The 16,807-nt window shown below is 44.7% G+C and overlaps 1 protein-coding gene and 1 long non-coding RNA gene across 5 annotated transcripts in view; both read right to left on the bottom strand.

Annotated features, from left to right (window-relative positions):
- LARGE1 (LARGE xylosyl- and glucuronyltransferase 1) overlaps positions 1–16,807 on the bottom strand; it is a 453,793-nt gene that overhangs the window by 109,468 nt on the left and 327,518 nt on the right. The gene's annotated exons all lie outside the window — the stretch shown is intronic.
- On the bottom strand, positions 11,041–16,374 carry LOC128780352 (uncharacterized). The gene is made up of 3 exons (XR_008426274.1): positions 13,068–16,374; positions 11,791–12,010; positions 11,041–11,646 (listed from the first exon to the last, which is right to left on the bottom strand). It is a non-coding gene; the product is annotated as an uncharacterized lncRNA (long non-coding RNA).

Here is a 16,807-nt window from a genome sequence, read left to right on the forward strand (position 1 = left end):
GATAGCAAGTGCGCACAAAGTAGACCCTAAGGAAAATCCCATGAAAATACAGCAAAAAGAGTGATTCTCTGTGACTGAGGGATCCAGAGGAAGGCCCACAGGGAAGGTGGCATTTGAATAGGGTCTTAAAGGATGAGTAAGACTTTGGTGGGAGAGCAGGAGGTGGAAGGCCATGCAGGGAGAGAAAAGACTGAGCAGAGCAATCGTGAGGGAGACCGGCACAGAGAAGGGGGGGCTGGATGCACGTTTAAAAGAGCACAACCCTGTTTTCAATCTGAGCCACTGGCCACCCATGTGACGCTGCAGAGCCTTTATCCACCCAGCTTCAGTTTGCTCTTTGTCACATGGGGTTAATGAAACCTCCTTGCAGGTTACTGTAAGGACCAGGGATGACACATACAAAATATCTAGCCTGGTGCCTGGTGCTTAGAGCTGTTCAATAAATAAACTGATTTTTACTGTTATTAGGAACTAAGGCTAAAAAGCTACACTGGGGTCGGCATGTAGATATACAAGCCTGATCCTGACTTGGTAGCAAAGGTGAGTAGGCATCAGATTTGCTCTACAGGACAAGACCACGAAAATAATCCTTGTCCTGTTTACCCCTTAGGGTTTTTAAGAGCCATAGCGGCAACAGCAAAAATAACAAATAGAAGCATCTAAGAGACCCTGTACAGGAGGACATTTAAAATGCATTGCTTCATTTAAGTTTCCCAATAACCTTAGACGTTATGATGTTCCCTGTTGCAGAAAAGGCTCGGAGGAATGGAAGTCCCTTGCCTGTGGTCATGCTGCTAACAAGCTGTGGAGCTGGGACTCAGACCTTGGTCTTCCTGACTCCAGGTGAGCATGTCTCTTGAACTGTTTAGCATCGCCTCTCAGATGGATCTAGAAGTGTGGTCCACTGTGAACATCTTTCAGAAGGTGGTGAAGATAAAGTCAAACAAAACTCTTGACATTACAGGGTTTGGTACAACTTGGGGTCGGTCAAAAATGGGATCCTGCCTCCTGAGAGCTGGCCCCTGTACAGACTCCCCCTTCCCTTGCCCAGCGGTGTACCTGAAATTCTCTTTCATGCCACACCTGTCAGTGAGACAGCTCACACCATGCCCTTGGTAGGACCCGTGGATGGTGCAGGGGGGTTCTTGCTCAGTGAGCTGGACTACCAGTGGCTCTGAGCCCAGGGAATGGAGAGATGAGTGGAGGAGCATAAACAAGTGCTGAGGAACCTGTACCATGAGGTGGTCATCACATGACCTTGCCACACAGTCAGTGAGAAGAGGCTGCCTTTGGACATTCCCCAGGGGCCTTCCGATACATGGACTGATGCTGATGTTGGGTGCTTACATACCATAAAACTAACTGAGGCGATTAGAGGATGAGAATAAATTTTAAGAAAGGGTAAAAAGCAATTTCCTCCCCTATAAAGCCTCCCCCAAGTCCCAGGACGACGTCTTCATTATAATAATTTCCCCTTAGCAGTGGCAGGTGTCAGGGTCCCCTGGGCAGGGTTTCAGAAAATACACGTACTTGGCCCCATCTCGGGAGATCCTGATTTGCTACGTGTGGGCTGGGCCAGGGAACTGGTATCTTTAAAGAGCTCCCTAAGTGCATCAGTTTTAGACACCATGGAGGGTAACATAACCAAAAAGCAAAACAACGCCCTAGGAGAAAACACCTAAAAATGCTGGATCAACACAAAAGTATGCATCTGTGCACATGTATGCATGCGTGTAAGAACAGAGACGAGTAGACAAGAACAGAAGGCAAATCCTCAGAGTCAGTAAAGAGAATTGATTAGAAAACGCAAATACAGAGAGGTAAGCAAGAGGAAGGCCGTACCTGAATTGAAGAACATGCCTATCGCTAATGTCATTAAGCATTAGATTTAATGAGCCAAACACAGGAAAAAGGAGACAAACGAGGACTATGCAAAAGCAGCCAGGGGACAAAGCATAACGCCAGGATCCCCCCAAAAGTCATACCCTTGATGAGCGAAACAGCAAAATGCCTTCCCTGTCCCAGAGGTAGGGAAACTTGTGGTATATATACAATGAAATACTATGGAGCCACAAAGAGAGGAGAGGAAAATCCAGCCCTTTGCAACAACATAAATAGAACTTGACAGCATTATGTCAAATGAAATGCGTTAGACAAAGAAGGACAAATACTGTATGATATTATTTACATGCGGCATCTGAAAAAGGTGAACTCATAGAAATAGAGTGTAGAACAGTGGTGACTGGGGGGTGGGGGTAGGGGGATGGGAAGAAGAACTTCCAGTAATGAGGAAGTTCTGGGGATTTAATGTATAGCACAGTGCTTATAGTTAAAAATACTGTATTATATACTGAACAGTTGCTACAAGAGTAGACCTCACAGGCTGTCATCACAAAAAAGAAATGATACAATGTGGCATGAGGCAGGTGTTGGCTAACCTTACAATGGCCATCACTTCGCCATCTCTCTATCAAGTCAACATTTTGGCCACCTTAAACTTATGCAATGTTTTAAGTCCATTCTTTCTCAGGAAACTGGACAACAACAAAACAAACAAAAACTAAAATACCCCATAACACGATGAAATATCATTTTGTACATGTATGAAAAAATCCGTTATCCAGCCTAAGCTGCCACACGATCCCAAATGCAGGAGAGTTCCCAACCAAGAATTGCCTAGCCCAGCCTTTCCTGAATTTCTGTCTAACGGAAATCATGAGACATAATAAGTGACTTGTGTTAAGCCACTAAATTTTTCTGTAATTTGTTATGCATGAAGAGATAACTGTAAAGACCATAAAGAATATGACAAAAGAACACACAGGCTGTCAAAAGTGACCAGGCCTGTTTGAAAAGGAACCAAGTGAAACGTGTAGAAATGAAAAGTGACAGACAGTTGACTCACCCACAGAAACAATGTACGCCTTCGGAGAGTGGAATAAACTCTTCAGGGTGCCAAGAGAAAACAACTGTCAGCCTAGAATTCTAGATCCAGTGCGAACAGCCTTCAGGATGGCAACATAAAGACGTTTTTCAGAGAAACAAAAACAGAGCTCACTGGGCGCAGACGCTCACTAAAGGAAACTCTGAAAGATATATTTCAGGAAGAAAGAAAGTGACCCCAGAAGGAAAGTCTGAAACGTGAAAACACTTAGTGAGAAAAGAAAACAGCATATTTATGGATAAAATTTTCAAAACACACCAGCTGAAAGACCAACAATGCCAGCTCATTGATGAAACGAGAACAAAAACCAAACAAATAAGCACACTGTAAACAGCAGGCATAGAGTTCGAGAGGAGGTGATTATAGATCAAGTATTCTAAAGTTCTCATTCAGTTTAGGAGAAGGAAGATATTAATTTCAGACTTTAAATATTCATGTTTAGATTTCTAGTACATAACTTTCAATCTAGTAGAGGTTAAAATCGAAATGAGAAATCAAACCTCTAATCAATCCAAAGAAAGCAGAAATCACATCGTATGGGTAACAGCAGTCTAGAGAACCAGACCGCACATTCTGAGCGAAAGATGGATTTTTATATGGAGATTTTTTAAAAGTCCAGCAATATGTCATTTAAAAGAAACAAAGTTTGGAAGTAAAACAGTGAAGAAAAAGATACAAAAGGCAAATATGTAATATGTGTAATTGAGGTCTACTGATAATTAGAATCAATAAGAGTTTAGTAGGCCTCTGCATATAATATCAATATATAAAAGTTAATTGCCTTTCATACACCAGCAGTAGGTAAAAACTACACTAAAATATCATTTGCAATGGCAACACAATATATTAGGTACCCAGGAATACATCTAAAAAAAGATGCGCAAGACTTTTATGGGGAACATTGTAAATGTTATTGGAAGATATTAAGGAGAAAAAACCAAAAGAATAACAAATCATGTTTATAGGTAGGAAGACTCATTATTATAAAGATAACAATTCTCATCAAATTGATGTATAGATGTATAAAATTCCAATAGAACCTCCTGTGTGCGTGTGTACACGCATGAGTCTGGACAGACTTCTAAGACCGTGGTAATTCACTGAATTACACACACTTCACGTACTGTACTGTTTTCGCAGTTCACTTCCGAGAAGTATCTGAAAAGAGAGGAGACCAGGTGAGGAGACTGGCACTACCAGCTACCACGATTTGTTATAAAGGTGCAGTCACACAGAGATAATGTGGCTGTGAGACAGACAGACACACACAGAGGCCAAGGGAGCACAGTCGGGCACATACAGAAAACTGATCTAGGATGGATAAGGGAGAGGCAGGTGATTTAAAAAATTATATTGGGACAAATAATTACTACACAAGAAATAAACTTTATTTATATTTCACATATGACTCAATCCCATTTAAGTGAAGAAGTTAAGCGTGAAAGGCAAAACTCTAAAGTATTTAGAATAAAATATAGAAAATATTTTTATGACCCCAGGTTGTGGACTATTTTCTTAAATCAAATACATAAACATGCCAAGCCCTAAAGAAAAAGCCTGATAAATTTAAATACACTACAATGAAGAACTTCAATATATCAATTTACACCATAAAAAAAAAAACATGCAAGAGTCCGAGAGAGAATATTTACAGCACAAAATTGGCAAAGGCTTAGTATCTAGAACATATAGAGAGTGGTTATGAATCAGTGAGAAAAATATGAGCCACTTAACAGAAAATGGGCAAAAGATATGAAAAACATATTTCTAGAGTAGAAAATCCAACCAACTGATCAACATATTAAAATGTATAATAACCTCATTAGTAATAAAAATGCGAATTAATATACCAGTGACATATCATTCTTTGCCCACAAGATTGGCAAAGATTTCTAAAGGGAAAAAAACAACGAGTAAATACTGGTGAAGATGGGGAACCTATACCTGTGTGGCATGGCGAATGTAGCCCAGGCACTGACTGGGAAAACAGGTGGGGAGCGAGTCGGCACACAGGAGCCAAGCCCACGGAATGGTTTTCCCGTGAGGAATCAGGCCTGCATTATACCTAGGCTGCTATGAGGCTTGCTTTTTGCTAAAACTCCCTCACTCTGGATTGAGACAGCAAATATTTACTGCATATCTTTACAGTAACTTCCTAAAGTCTGTGCTAAACCTCCCAAGGATGGAGTGTAACCAGTTCAACCACTTTTCCCCTTGATCTGCAACATCCTTCTCTTTGAAGTAATCAGCAACATTCTTTCCTTTGTTATCTGTAAAAAGTAATCACCTACAGCTAACCTGTGCATAGTAAATGTGGACCATCCTGATGTAATATACCCAGAAAAGCAATAAAAGCCTGTCCAGGCAGGGGTCAGGGCCCACTTTCACTCAGAGAGCGGCTGTGCAGTCCCTTTTCTCCACAGGACTTCTGTAGTCCCTGTGAATTTGTTCATCACAGCCACAACACATGGACCTCGCGGGCCTGAGTCCGCATCACGTAGCCATGGGAACTGTCAGTCACTAGGGTGGGACTGGAAATTATAACAATCGCATGGCAAAAGCATTGGCAATCACTAATAAAGTTGAGTGTGTATACTTTATAACCTACTCCTACGTATAACCTTTCAGCAAACACCCCAAGAGTTATGCGCCCTAGGAAATATATGAATACTATTCATAGAAATATTGGGAATAGTCAAATACAGCAAACACTCAAGTGATCTGTGACAAAAGAATGGATTTATTGTGTGTTATTCACATACAGTAGTGAAAATAAATGAACTTGATTTACATGCTGCAACATGGACACATCCCATTAATAGAATGTGAGCCAAAAAGGAAGTCTCAGAAGTATAAACATAGAATGCTTCCACTTACACAACGTTAAAAGAGGCAAGATAAATAACATACTGTTTGGGAACATGGATATTAGACCTACAAAGAACAAGAAAGTGACAAATCAAAACCCCAGAACAATGTTTAACTAAGGGGCAGAGTACACAAGGCTTCAAAGGGCTTTATGAAGGTTTATTTCTCTACCTAGGTGGTGGATAGATGAATGTTGGATTTATAGTTTTTTAAAGACCACACAAATATTCCATATATTTCCTTCCCACGCAGAGCATGCATGTTTTAAATATGTAAGCAAAAGCAAAAATAACAATTTCTACCAACAACAGAACTGGTGGTTGGTGGGGAAGAGGGAGAGTACATTTCCCAGGGGGTCCTGCCAAACATTACTAGTTGTGCGTCAGCATGTCTTGGTGTTCTGTTAAGTGTTTGTTCACACACCTGCCTTCCTGTTCCAGCGGTGAACCCAGTGAGGGCAGGGACTGCCTTCTGCCTAAGTCCAGTTCCCCAGCGCTGGCTGGCGCAGTGCACAGGGCACAGCTGATGCTCCATGAACATTTGTTGAAAGGGGGATTATTAGTGATTGCATCTGCCTCTTGTGGCTCAAGCTAGAAAGCTGGAAGTCAACCCTGACTCCTTCCTCTCCCTCACCAGCCACGTCCTGGCATCCAAAATGTACTTGAGATCTAGACACCAGTCTCTGCAAATGCTGCTGTACAAACTGGCCCTACCTCACATCCTAACTGGTCACCCTACGTCCATGCTCGGCTCCTCCAATCCACTGTCCACATCGTGAACAAGTTCTGTGTTTGGAATGCCAATCAGATAGCACCAGCCCCTACTGCAACATTATTCAGCCTGAAAAGCAGACTCATTCGGGTGGCCTACAGATTGCTGCATGAACAAGCTCCTGCCCATCTCCACCACCCCCTCCCAACACTGCCTGGTACTCACTATTCTCCAGCCACATGGGGCTTCTGTTCCTCCAAGGCCACCAGCTCTTTTCCACCTCAGGTCCCACATATGTCTCACCCTCCCCCACTCCTCTCAGGGTCAGCCAGTTTGCCCTCTTTCAGCTGAAATGTCTCTTCCTCCGAGAAGTCTTCCTTCATGTCCTTCTCTCCAAAATAGCCCCCTCCTCATTCTCCAAGACTCTGACTGCTCCTCATTCCTTTACTGAGCCCATCATGTTTGTTCTTCCCGCTTGTTCTCTGCCCCTCTCTCGTCAATACTTGGATCTAAGCTTCTGAGGGTGGGCCATAAGTTGTTATATATCAAGCCCAGCGGTATGTGGCATAGAGTAAGTGCTCAATAAATATTTGTTGGGGGGGAAAAAAGCCTGGATTAAAATTGAAGATAGGCCTTAGATGAGCCGTGCGAGTTAACTGTGATCCCGGATGTGTCTCCTTTCTTGATCCCCTGGCTTAAATCAAGCACTTATTTTTCCAAAGAAAAGACATTTGCTTCTAGCAAAGGGCAGCAGAATAACCAGCCCTTGCCTTGTTCTCACCTGATTCTCTTCTCTGTTCTCCCAACTCGGCCACACTCACACATCTTAAAAGGTTCTCTTCTCACGCTGATCCCATTTTTCATCCCTTCTAAAGCAATGACATTATTCTTTCAGTGGTCTGTTATGTTCAACAAGGAAAAGACTGCAGATACCCTCCCGCCCCTCGGCCACCGTTCTTTGCTCTCCCACACGGTGGCTGCCTCTCAGTCTGCACAAATCGTGACACTCGGCTCAGTGCCCTCAGTGTTGAGATGATTCTCAAAAGGAAAGAACAATTCAAAGGAAATAGTGTTGGCTCATAGGGGACCCTGTGGTTATTAGAAAAAGCCTTTTAATCTCATGGACCATCTTCCTAATTAAGTAGTCACTTTTCCCCTTAACTGATGCATATTCCAATTTTTTATTACAGCTACTTATAAAGAGGCAGAATCCAAAGAGAAGGCCTTCTGAGTTCCGTTCAAAGGATTCACGTTTAAAAGCACACAGGTGAAGGATTAACAGAAGGTTCAAGTTTCATTAAGTAGATGTGTTGATGTTCCGGAAAGCAAAGTACAGAGGGCCAAGGCTTTCCATCCCTGGGAACACAGCATTGCCCGTAATGAATTCTGTACAGCGTCGCTTTCAACCCTGTGATATTTCATTCATTGATTTTATTGTCAAATGAAAAGGCACCGGTTCCAAGTGGCATTTAGTGAGACAGACGGGGAGTGACCCGGACTTTATTACTCAGTGCTTGCTCTCTGAATAATTTCAAAGCTACATGGGGGGGAGAGCAACAGGAGAGCAGGGTCTCTCCAACCAGTTGGCTATGCCAACATCTGGAATAGCACTGGTTGGGTTCCAAGCTGCCAAAAGCCTTGTTCTTCAGTTCCAGCTGTCTGTGGAAGTCAGCCTAGCCCCACCTGCCCCGGATACCAGCGAGGTGCCTGGCTCCGAGTCTCTCCTCTCGCTAGGAGGCTCTGAGGGGTGACACACATGTGGCTGATCACACTGGCTGTGGCGGAAGATGAGGAATCGGAAGGAGCTCAGGTCTTGGCAGAAACGTCGGGAGGTGTCGGGTTGAATGGAATCAAACGCCCATGTGCTAAACTGTGGCTGTGCCGATGAGTGCCCTGAACACAAAGAGCCCGGTCTCTGTCTTCATCTCATCATCCCTCATTAGAAAGTGCGTTTTATGCTGCGGACTCTTCACATCAATGTCTCCAGCGCTACTCACTCCCAGTCATCTCCATTTCGGTGCCCTACCGTCAGCTCCAGAGCAGACATTTCAGCTAGGCTATGCAACAAATCAACCAAATTTTTCCAAGATAGTCACCATTTTTAGGCAATATATGTGAGGCCTCAAATTCAATTAATTATCAAATTCTGATCAATAATTCTGTCAGGAAAAAAGGACAAAAAGCCATGTTTATTGAATATTTCTTGAGGACAGGTGCTCTGTATTAACATATCTAGTTTGTTTTCCCCAGTGGCTCTCTGAGGTATGTGTCTTTTTAAAAAGATTTTATTTATTTATTTTTAGAGAGGGTAAGGGAGGGAGAAAGAGGGAGAGGAAGAATAATGTGTGGTTGCCTTTCGAGTGTCCCCCCACCCCAGGGACCAGGCATGTACTCTGACTGGGAATTGAACTGGCAACCCTTTGGGGTTTGCAGTCCAGCGCTCCATCCACTGTGCCACACCAGCCAGAGCTGAGGTATGTATCTTAATCCCCATTTTTACTGTCAACTGATGGTGATGGTCCTTGGCTCCAATTCAAGAACAACAGGAACCCCCCATGTGAGGTGCAATGAAGAAGGAAAAGTGCAAAACAGCTTAATTGTGATACAGCACGGCTGTGAGGCAGCCCCGGGACCAGGCCCCTCTCTGGCTAGAGAGCTCTACTCTGCCTTTCAGTGGTCTGCTCTGCCCTGGCAAGAAATCTTTGGTGTTTTGGCTCAGCCAGGAAGATGCAGTCTTCAGCGGAAAGGAAAAGTGCATGCTCAGAGCCAGAGGAAAGCTGGTTTCCTGAACAGAAGTCCTTGCCCCTGGTCCCAGACTGGTCTGTCCTCATGCAAATGAAAACTCCAAATTCCCACATTTTGATTGGTCCAAAAGGCACTGAATCCCCACAATCTGATTGGTCAGAAGACAGCCAATCTTGTTGGTTGGGGCTGCATAGCTCAAAATGGATGGGAAAAGCCTTGACCCTATTGGTTGAAATAGGATTCCAGGAACTCGTTTATAAAGGCTGGCTCCCATGGCAGAAACACAGAGCAGGCAGGCAGGCAGCACAGAGGCAGCAGTTCAGTGCAGGCTTCTCCCTGAAGTGCACTTTGAGTGAGAAGCCCCTTTGTAGAAATGGCTGCTAGTCTCTTTTTCCTTCCCTCCTCCCTCCCTCCCTTCTTTTTCTAAATTTGAGCCCAGTTAGACACCAGGAACCCTTCTTAGTAGGTGTCTTCTTTCTCAGGGTCCACATTACAGATGAGGAAACCGAAGTTGAGAGTGGAGCTGCTCGTCTGGGGTGCACAGCTCGAAAGTGGCAGAGCTGGAATTCAAACCCAGGTTTGTGTGACTGCAAAGCCCAGTTCTCTCCATTCCCCAGGCTGCCTCCTGAAATGTCTCAGGGAATCTCATCTCTTCTGCTCTTCTCTGGCTGACTCCCTGTAGCCTCGGACTCAGTCATCCACCGGAACCCGTTTCCCTCTTACACCACTGCCAGATCACTGTTCCTCTCCAGCCACGTTCACCCTTCCCCGGGAGCTGCGGGTTTCATCTGTTAGAAACCAGTGTTATTAATGGGGTCAAAAAGGCAGGCAGGCCCTCTCTTGCTGACTGCTTCTAGCCTAACCTCCTTGGCTTGGCTGTGACTTGCCCACACAGCCTTCCAGGTAAACACTTACTAGGCACCTACTTTGTTTCAGACATCTATGAACCAGGTCCTTAGAATATAAACGTGGATAGACAGCCTTTGCCCTTGAAGATTTCAGAATCTGTTCCAGGCTCTCTCCTCTTTGTCACAACACCCACACAAGTGCCGGCTGGCCCGATGAGCCTGGTCTCGTTATTAAGCCTCCCAGCTCCCTTGTGGGCATGTGCTCTCCCTCACCTATCCCAGGAGGAGCCCTCCCTTCCCCTCCCTAAATCTCCCTCACGTTTCTAGGTGTCTTTGGAGCTCGACTTCTTCCGCAGGGTGAGTACTCCCTTCTCTGAATGCCCTCCCACCGCTCTACTGGTCCGGCCCACACACCTAATGCTTAATTCAGATTCAGTTCCACAACCACTCTGAGTAAAAGACAGCGTAGTGTCTCAGAAACGGTATCAGTGGATCTGAGTCCATTATTTTCTGGTTGTGGGACCTTGGCCAAATCAACTCGTCTCACTGAGCCTCAAGTTAAACATTTTTTTTAATTATTTTTTTTATTGTTATTCAATTACAGTTGTCTGTAATTTTTCTCCCATTACTCTCCCCTGCCCTGCCCACTCTCCACCTCCCACATTCGAACTGCCCCCACCATTGTCTTGGTCAAGTTAAACCTCTGTAAAGTAGAGCTCAGCTCATAAGAGGGCTATTGTGTGTATAATAGTGACTTAGACCACAGTGAGAGCCCACAAATAAGTGTCCTTCTTCCATCAATGAGACACTGATTCTGGAAAGTCCAAAACAAACCCATAAAGTATAAAAACAACAATAATGATGTTATAATTGTTATAGGTAATATATATTATGTAACTATTATACACTTAATTGTATTAATTTAAGTAATTTGATTTCAATGTAATATAATTATATATTAAATAAAATTCTGTATAATTTAGATATTAATTATATTACAGTGTTATATTTTGATATAATAGTTAATTTAATATATAATTTATATATAATACAGATTTCTATATAAAACATAATAATACTAGTATTAGTTCTATGCATATTAGTTTCTTTAATTACTTCATACTGGCCTCTTCTCTCTCCAATCCCGAATGTCTTGTGTCTTATCCAGCTCTCGTTTCCCACCACTGTGCCTCACCCAAAAGAATGCTAGCATGTACCATGCTGAACAACAGGTCAAGATCAAAAACCAGGCTGCTGGGAAAATCCTCGCGCACTCCGAGAGCTGGGGGCCCTAGCTACGTCCCTCTCTCCCACTGCCAGGCCGGAGGACAGAAAGAAACTAAAACCCTGGGCTAATTTTTTGATGAATAAAAGAGAAGTCGAGCCTCAGTCGACGCCAGGGGAAGTGGCGGAAAGACCACCCAATCAACACAGCGGAAGCTGGAGAGAGCAGACACTCCCGCTTCAGAGCCCGGGTCATTTCAGAGCTGCCCCCTTTCGTGAGTTTTCTGTGAGCAGGCGTACTTTAATCTGTTGGGAGAAAAAGGTGGCAGTTATCGCCCGACTCTCCCAAGCACTTTGTAGGGTGAAAGTTTCATCCCACAGAGAACATTTCAATCGTTTTCGTTAATGAAGGAGGTGAAAAAGGAAGATAAAAGCAGCAACCAGATGTACCTTATCTCCTCTTAAACATTTATTTCTTCTCAAATAGCTGGGGTAGCGGTTTCCGACACGGGCAGGACGCCTCCTGGGGCGACCTGTGCAGGCAGTTTTGTTGTTGCTGTGACTGGAGGGTGCCCTGGACCACATTCAAAGGGAGGCCAATGGATGATGAATATTCTGCAGCACACGGGGCAATTCCACACCACAAAGATGTCCCAAGTACCGCGCTAGTCTGTCATTTAAGTGAACACGATATCAGCAGTCATCTGTGTATACACTATAAATCATATTTTACATTTCAGCTCCAAGTGTTTCTGCACATGTTACTATATAATGAATTTCCTAGCAATGCAACTGCTGTGTAAATTTAGGGTAGCATGTACTCTGTTTTGTTTGGAACTTCACCAAGAGTTCTTCACTATTTTGTAAACTAATGATACCCACAGCAGTGCTGCTTGGAATATCTGAGTCACCAATGCAGCACACCTGTATCCTGGTTCATTTCTGGCTGTCGCAGGCACCGGAATCGTACCTGCTGAAGCCAGCACGTGACTCTCTGAGCAATATGGTGACTGTGGTGAGGGGATTCTTGGATGCAAGACTTTAAACGCTAAAACTGGGGAAAGCTCCAGGCAAACTGGGACGTGTTGGCTGTCCCCCTGAACACAAACATATTAAAATACACACTGTGCCTTCAAAAACATACCACCTATCCTTTATACGCCTGGCACCGAAGAAATGCTGTTGAATGAATAGGAAAAGAAACAAGAAAAGGCACTTGCTCAGGGTTACAAAAATTAATTCTACTCCACATTCACGCTCCTTTCCAGAAACACAGGACTGATATCCAGGCACACCTTCCTGCGACTCCACAACCTGAAGACATCTCACATTCTTGAGTTTTCTGCTAAGTAGCCCCCCAACCCTTCCTTGGAGGGGAAGGTAGGTTGGCCTGGCTTCTGCCAAGGACTCACAATGTCACAGGATCACAGACTTTCAAGGAAACTTCATGATCATTAAAAACAAATAATGTTTTTTTTAACCAAAGGGTCTCAGGCATGTATTGTTGGCCCCTGTATTTAGCCTGTCTTTTGAAAAAAGGCAACATAATTTGACAGGTGACACAGTTAAAATTCCTGAGACATAACAGCAACCAACTTACACCTGGGAAGCTTTGTGTATTGATGTAACCTGGCTTCTGCCTGCGGACTTATAAGTTGGAAACCCTGTTCCATAACTTTGACAAAGAAATACCCCGTATATTTCTGAGAAGTGATCCTGAGCCTCACCTTGAACATGTGCGTTGAGATATAAGGAGTAACTGGAAAACCGATCTCTTTCAGATTCAGTTGTGGTCAGGAGAGGAAACTGACCGAAACTGACAGGAAAATAAGGCGTGCAGAAAGCAGGGTGCCATGGATGAGCCGATGCCCTGGAGAAAAGTCAGCTGTCAGCAAGATGCTACAGCTTCTGCACCCACAGCACAGCTGCTCATCTGCAATCGAAGCAATTTTGTGCAAGGGGGGACTGGTTGAAAAAGAAGACATAGGATAGAATGAGAAACCAGGAACCTGTGTTTCTGAAAGTATTATCAGGATTTACTGAGACCTAATGTCCTCTATGGGGCACCTCTGTGTGCCCCCCCCACTCTGGAAATCACAATGTGTGCATCCAGGAAGGGGCAGAGGACCTGAATTTGGGGACAAGGAATGGTAGAGTCTACTCACTAAAACAGAGCTTTGGGGCATAAAACAGTGCATCTAGAAGAAGTTTTTGCATGTTGCCTAACCCAGAATAGGAGGTGGGTTTCAAATCCCTGTTCCATCTTTTTATTTGCACACCCTTACCAGTGAAAGCCAAGTTGCTTATCTCTGACTCAACCTCCTCATTCATTAGGTAAGGATGATAGTAATAGAATTGATTTTACAGAGTTGTGATGAGTGCAAAGTGAGGGATAGAATTCCGAGAAAATGTCTGGTCCAGTTCCTGACCCTTTCTGGATACTCATTACCAGTTAGCTGTGCTAATTAATATACCGACCAATTACCCCTCCTTGTAGCTCCCACATTTCTGCTGCCCATGCACTCACTACCCAGAGCCCATAGTTTGGCTAGGTGCGATTAGAGTACCTTGTCATTTAAACAAGGTAACATTTCATTCCTATTCTGTTCCATACTTCCAGCCCCAGGGACCAACTCTGTATTCATTATGCAGGCCCCAAATTCATGGCAAGCTCAGGAGCAAGGAGGGCAGATCCGACACCCAAATGGTAGTGTCAAGGTGTGGATAACAGGATTTTCTTCATCAGCGCTGACATCAAGCTGTAGTGACGTCACTCTGAAATGCATGACGAGGTGCTACCCTGCTGTGGTAGAACGAATGCTGGGGTCCTTCAAAAATTCCTACATTAAGGCCCCAACCCCCAATGTGATGGATTCTTGAGATGGGACTTCTGGAAAATTAGGATGAGATGAGGTGATGAGGATGGACCCTGGTTGGATGGATGCCATAAGTGCCTTAAAGGAGAGACTGCAGAGAGTTTGTGCTCCCCATACCTTTGCGACCTGCACACAAAGAAGAGGTCACGTGAGCTTACGGTGAGATGGTGGCCACCCCCAAGCCAAGAGAAGAGGCCTCAGAAAAAAACCACCTTGCAGGCACCTTGATCTTGGGCTTCTCAGCCTCCAGAACTGTGAGGACATAAACAATGGTTAACACATCGAGTTTACGGTATTTTGCTATGGCAGCCTGAGGGCAGTGGGGAGGCTCAGGGCTGCCTGGGGCACAAAGAAACAATTTCTCATTGAGGCTGCCTTATGAGCCTGTCAAAAGCTCCCTTTTCTCAAGTCAGGTAGAAATAACTTTCCTGGAAAAAGTGTTCAAAGAGGAAAAAAAAAAAAAAAAAAGAGCCAAGAGCTGCACTGAAACTTACAGTTTTTAAAGTACCACTGGTGATAAGGGGATTCTGTAAGGAACATTCTTAGAACACTGGGACCTGGGGCTTGAGAGAATCTGACACTTGAGTATATACCTTCTTACAGGAATCAGGAGGAGACCAACAGACGGTAATTAGGGACATTTAAGCAAAAAAGTAGGCAAGGCAAATGGGTCCTTTCCAAGAAAGCATTTACTTGTCAGTTGTAAGGAAAGGGGAACTTCGCAATCTCTAAGGGGTTCTTTGTTGAAAGTTTCTGTTTCATAATTATGCCATCTAAAGAGTTTCTGTCAAAGGTCCCTCTTTGTTTAGAAACCATGCAGGCCTGCTCTTTTGGGTTTAACAAAAGATTAGGGAAATCTTTGTCTATCTGTCTGGATAAATTAAAAGAAAGCTGCTTCTCTTCATGGGGCCTCTACTTACTTTGTCTAAGAAAAATCATAAAAGGGTTCAGGGGATACCCCCGGTAGCCTGTCTGCGGTATGCACAACTCCCCCGAGTCACGGAGAGACATCATCACCATCAACCCCAAATGCCGGTGAGCTCCTCCAGCCCTAGGGCTCAGCCTTCAAGCAGTGGACGAGAAGCAGTAGGGCTGTGACCTGGGCAATACTAAGGATTTCGATGCGTTGGAAATAAATGCAGGATTAAAGCCTTTGACTGCTATTTGTCTTTTGATGTCTTGCAAAGTCCCTTTCCTGGCAATAAAAATAGCCCAAAGGCCCAGAGAAAGGATCTCATGGTGCCACACAGTCTAAAATACTCACCCTCTGCTGAATCCCCACCTCTTTATACATTTCCCCGACACGCAGCATCTCCATTCGTGCACGGGAGTCACTGGTCCTGTGACTTCTTTCTCCTAGAAGACCTCTTCTCAGTTCACAGCTATTTCTTCTACCTTCTTCAGGGTCAAGGTCAAGGCCCATTTCACTCACCCACTTGGAAACTGGGTAAGCCGTAATTATGACAGCTTAGTGGACACTGGGGGGAAGGGGAAGAATACAACCAAACCTCTGCTCACAGTCCAGGGGAAGGGGGGGAAGCGCACAGACCACAGGTGCTATTCTTGGAGAAAAAGCTCATCAAATGCTTGTTACATAAACACTACTTGCCACGGTGGCTTCCACGGGACACAAGTGCAGGGAGACGTTGCCACACCCTGCCCTGGGAGCTTCACCATACAGGGAAGTAGACTGCAGGTGTTCCCCGTTCCCCTCGTGCACCTGTTGAACCCAGCATTTTCCCAATGCATTTATCCCCCCAGGCTTTTCTAACTAGAACGCCTATTAACATCTTGTGTTCTACAAAGCAGTCTGGGAAACAGCTCTGCATTGCAAAGCAGGATGAAGTAACTGCCAGGAGAGCGCTTCACACAAAGCGCCCGAGGGCAAACCCTCCTCCCTGTTTTCCTAACAGCGAAAGGATGCAGAGGTCAGGCAGTCCTGCCCAGAAACTCGGTCTGGCGGTTCCGCTACCTGTGACCTTGGCCAAGTCAATTAACCTCTCTGAATCATAACTGCTTCATCTGTGAAAACCTAACAAAGTGTTTGCCTCAGGATTTCTGTGAAAATTAAATGAAATCGCATTTGGAAGCAGCTGGCACAATGCCTGGGTGGGGAGAATATAATAGCTGCTCAGTGAGAGCTTGTTTCTTACCCCTCTTATTTCACAAAATTCCTGTAACAGGGACGTCCAACTCATTGATTTGACACTTAAAGACGTGAGTACCACTAGCTAGCTCCCCCAGGGGAAGCTCCTTAGGGCTTAGACATTGGGTCTTCTTCCCTTGAACCCCCAGAACAGAGCAGGCGGCTCAGTATATGGTTGACATCAGGGATTTTACCAAGACAGCAGCTATTTCCTCAAGGAAGCTTACTGTTCACCAGCATGTTCCTGGTGGCAAAGTGACATCTCTCGACTTCCCTATGCCTGATTTCTGAGGCCAACCTCCCCCCCTCCCCCTGGCCCCAGAGCAGGTGTGCCGCAGAAGCTGCAATAGAGAACCGCAGGTATCCCCGTGGCCAAGAAAGGGATGCTCTGCGGCTGGGGCAGGGTGCTCCCATGGCACACTGGAGTCCTCCCTGGCACAGCAAG

The sequence above is a fragment of the Desmodus rotundus genome, chromosome 3, assembly GCF_022682495.2.
Source record: "Desmodus rotundus isolate HL8 chromosome 3, HLdesRot8A.1, whole genome shotgun sequence".
Lineage (NCBI taxonomy): Eukaryota > Metazoa > Chordata > Mammalia > Chiroptera > Phyllostomidae > Desmodus > Desmodus rotundus.